The sequence below is a fragment of the Penaeus chinensis genome, chromosome 7 (genome assembly GCF_019202785.1).
Source record: "Penaeus chinensis breed Huanghai No. 1 chromosome 7, ASM1920278v2, whole genome shotgun sequence".
Lineage (NCBI taxonomy): Eukaryota > Metazoa > Arthropoda > Malacostraca > Decapoda > Penaeidae > Penaeus > Penaeus chinensis.
In genome coordinates, this window is record NC_061825.1 from 11,420,345 (window position 1) to 11,425,344 (window position 5,000).

Below are 5,000 nucleotides of genomic sequence, written 5' to 3' on the forward strand. Positions count from 1 at the left end.
TGCTCATGTCTAAAATAGGGTGTACATATGTCTACACATTTAGAGATATATACTATTAGATAGTCTCTTTACTGTTCTCTTGTTCTCTTTGTCTCTCTCTCTCTAAACACAAACACAATCTCTCTCTCTCTCTCTCTCTCTCTCTCTCTCTCTCTCTCTCTCTCTCTCTCTCTCCCTCTCTCTCTCTCGCTCGCTCGCTTTCGCTCTCGCTCTCTCTCTCTCCCTCTCTTTCTTTGTCTATATATTTATTTTCTCTTTGTCTCTCTCTCTCTAAACACAAACACAATCTCTCTCTCTCTCTCTCTCTCTCTCTCTCTCTCTCTCTCTCTCTCTCTCTCTCTCTCTCTCTCTCTCTCTCTCTCTCTCCCTCTCTCTCTCTCGCTCGCTCGCTTTCTCTCTCTCTCTCTCCACACACACACACACACATACATATAAATATAAAAGGAGAACCAAAGATAGAGTAAAATTCTTTATTTGAAACACAATTATCATCACATTGAATATAATAGAAGAGAACAATGCAAAAAGAGTGGATCATTAAGAAAACAAAGCAATATAATAGTAATAACAAAAATAAAATGAAAGTGAACGGAAATGGAATTGCTATTCCAAAAATGTATATAATAAGCAATTTAACTATAACTGCAGAATGATTATTACAGCCACAATGACTATTAGTGTATGTATATGTATCTATATCTATATCTGTACATCTGCCACATGGGATGGATATAAAGACCCAATTTTCTGTAATATGGCAAATTTGATTCACCAGAAATTATAGCCAACTTACACCAACATAGTACTTCAACGCAGTAGGCTTCCTACAATGTGTCTTAAAAGGGTGTTTTACTTGTTCAAGTCTTGAGAACCACATTATCAGTGGAATGTAAGTTCTAGAAACCTTGATTAAGGAATAGCTTTTGGAAATAAAACAAAATATGCAAACCCTTATATGTAAAAGGCAAACTATCACCAGTCGTCCTAGTTTTCAAGGAAAACTTCGGATCATGGGAAACTAATGTAAAGTCTAAGATATTAACTCGACACAGTGACATACATAATAAGTAAAGTAAAAGGGGAGGATTGGGTATATACGAAAGTCATTAGACCTGGGGGAAAGGGAGCGCCAACTCTACCCCTCTAAATGGCGCCCATGTATAAGTATGTGTGTGTGTGTGTGTGTGTATAAACGATGCATGTTCAATATGTAATAAAAAAAAAATGTTGATAACAAATATTGTTCACTCTGAACACCATTACATGCGGGACTAGATCTACAATAACTCAATTTCAATAACTAAACTTCGTGTCCAAGATCCTCTCCAACCACTAGATGCAATTTCGGAAACTGACAGTGATATTCTTGAGCTAAAAGAAGTTGATCAAGGTCTCCTGAATATAATAACGACACGCGACGAGAGGTGGGTATTCACCAGAGACCCTGAAAACAGGCGTCAGAGTGCCTAATGGAAGCACTCGAACTTGCCTTGGCCAAAGCACGCAAAATTGAGCAGACCGCAGGAAAAGACCATGCTCATTCTTTTCTTCGTCTCTCTGGGACTCTTTCACGTTGGATGGGTTTGAAGGGCAATCTATCTTCAAGGAGCATTGCATCGAATTGCTGTAAAGGTTCAGGGAGAAGATGAGGAAGAAGATATATGAACAGGACAGGATAGGACAGTTCTCCATGCCTTTGGATCTAAAAAAAAAAAAAAAAAAAAAAAAAAAAAAAAAAAACGCCTGGCGTTGTCAAGTGGTTAGCATAACTCTGTTCCAAATAACATCGCCCAACAACGAAAGCCAGCTATAACCCTCTCCTTCATCGCCACACTTGTAAGAATTTTCAGTAAATTTAAACAAAATGTATGTTTTTCAAATAATTATTAAGTATCGGGCGAATTTATAAATTTCCACCTTTTGTAGAATTGTGGAGAGTGTCGAAAACATTAGCTCTCATCCCCAAAATAACCAGTGTTGTGTTGACAGCTATAGTGATCATATCAGTTATAATTTTAAAAGTTATAAAGCATGTTTTCCAACCTAAAATAAATAACTGCTCCTCAGTGAAGATAAGACAAGTGCGACCAATCTCGTCTTTGAATTCGCGACTCCAGGCCTCCGCGCTCCGGCAAAGACCAACATTTATAGCTCTTGGATTACCTCTTAATTTCAGGATACATTGCCAGAAATAACTGTCTTGCCAGAATTCTTGCACTCGAAGTTTACTCGCCGTAAGCGGAGGCCACGGCGGTCGCTTGAAAACGCATTAATGTAATTTTTCCGAGGTAAATAGAATATACAAATAGTTATTGGCATGCTTTATTTTAATTAAGTTTGTCATACTAACTGATACATTTATAATGCATACCCAATGATTTCCAAAATATATTTCATTCTCTTTCTAGGTATTCTAGCCTGTCTATAACTTTAAAGTCAAGTTTTGAATTAGATTAGCCTTTTGAAGTTGTGCATATATGCATATATGCATATATATATATATATATATATATATATATATATATATGTGCATATATACATATATATATATATATATACATGTGCATATATACATATATATATATATATATATATATATATATATATACATATATATATATATATATATATATATATATATATATACATATATATATCTACATCTATATCTATATCTATATATATATATATATATATATATATACATAAATATATATATCTACATCTATATCTATATCTATCTATCTATATATATATATATATATATATATATATATATATATATATCTTCTCTCCTCTCTCTCTCTCTCTCTCTCTCTCTATATATATATATATATATATATATATATATATATTTATATATATATATATATATATATATATATATATATATATTTAAGGCAGTTTGCTATCATAAAAGAAAAAACGATGAATAGTTTTGATTCTCGAATTCCGAAATATGTATTTTCTTTTAAGGATCACCAGTACCACCCTAGTAACACTGGTACCTTCCACCTAATCATTGCAGACAGTGTTTATCTGTGACAACTTGTGACCAATAAACAATGAAAAATAGTAATACCTCCTTTATTAAACCACCAAAAGTCCACTTATTGCTATTACATTTGCAATTCATCGAAACATGTCTAAAGGATATGAATAGCCCTACCATAGCCTTTCAAAGGTTTATAAATATCCTGATGGTGTAAACTCATATAGAACTTTGAATAAATATCTCATAATTATCATGATTTATGTCAAATAAGATTTCAAACATTCATTCAAAACTGAACAGAGAACAACGACAAACTCTGAAATTTTAGCTAACACTTTATGTAGCTCGAATGAAAATGGCATTACAGTGCTTAAAAAAGAGCGCAAGACCTAATGTGCGAATAACCCTGATGCTAGGATAAGAAAATTAATGACAGGTCTGAGTCAACTCTTTCAGTTTGTTTCCCGAAACCATTAATTTCGCCCATGACATAGTAATTTTTCCTGGTGACATGCTTCCAACTTTTCCAATAAAAAAAATAATTTGCCATTCTTAATCAATTTAGTGTCAGTAATATTGTTCAGCATTTGAATTTCCTATTTTTGCTTTGAAGTAGGTTCCCTCAGTTTGTCATGGATAGGCTTTCTTTTCTCTACACATGGTTACTTATGCGTCAAGGCAAACAAATTAAAATTCCCGTGTGCTTCAAAGCTAGCGATAAAAATCGCCTTCCGAAAGTGTTGTTTCGTGGTAAACTCGGCTTGCTTTCGTTAACGCCCACAGAACCATCGTTAGGTAATCGCCAGCTCTTTCCCAAAACTTTTATAGTCCAGGCCACAGGTCTGCCTGGATGGCCGACAGGAGAATGTCAACCGTCCTACAATCCCTATCTAACCCCCTGTTGCCTTTTCCCTTTCCCCCATGAAAAACAACACGAGGGAAATGCGATTCGACTCAATATAGGAGATAAGGGAGGCATCGACAAAGTAACCGACAGGACTGTAGAAGAAGGATTAATACGACGTTCAAAAGGGACAAAGGCCTGCGCAATTGTGTAGCTGCGAGTGGCAATTATGGTGTTGACCAAGTTTGTAAGTTTCTGAAAATAAATAATGCCTCTACCCAAATTTTCTCATTAGTTATTGAACATACATCCTACACACACACACACACACACACACACACACACACACACACACACACACACACACACACATACACACGTGCATGTGTGGATGTGTGTGGATGTGTGTCTGATTGTGTGTGCAGATAGATATATAGGTAGATACTGTATGAATTTGTATACATACATACATACATACATACATATTATGTATATGTGTGTGTGTATTCTACAAATTACACTTACATTAACTTCCGCTAACGAGCGGGAGCCACTCTTGAATATGCTCAGTTTAAAATAGACATAGCACGTGTGTGTGTGTGTGTGTGCAGAGTGATATCTTCAGTGACCTCGATATCACATAATCAACAACATATCACATAATCAACGATCTGCCTATTACTTAACGGAGACAGATGTTACACAATTTATGTTAATAATGAGTATGCATTGAACAGTTACTTTACTATTGTATTATTACTGTGTGAGGGTGTTTGTGTCTGTGTATGTGAGTGTGTGTGTGCCTATATACAGTCGAATCGTATTCCCCTTGTGTTGTTTTTCATATGAGGGAAATGGAAAAGGTCACAGGGAGTCCTTCACACACATATCCGATCTTTTTGAAGGTCAAGAAATACCTTTTGTTTCTAAAATATATAATAGTATCTATAATAACAATATCGTTATATGTAACTTCTTGTAATGGCCATGAAGTAATTCGCAAACTCGGCTGAAGGAGCCTCTGTCTCTTACCAGATTTTCTGTAATCAGCCCAACAAAACTGTTCATGAGTTTTCTTTACTTTGCATTATCCAGATTAGCAGATTAGATGTCACAGGTATTCACAATTGGATATGTCAGTAAATCTATAACAATATCTAT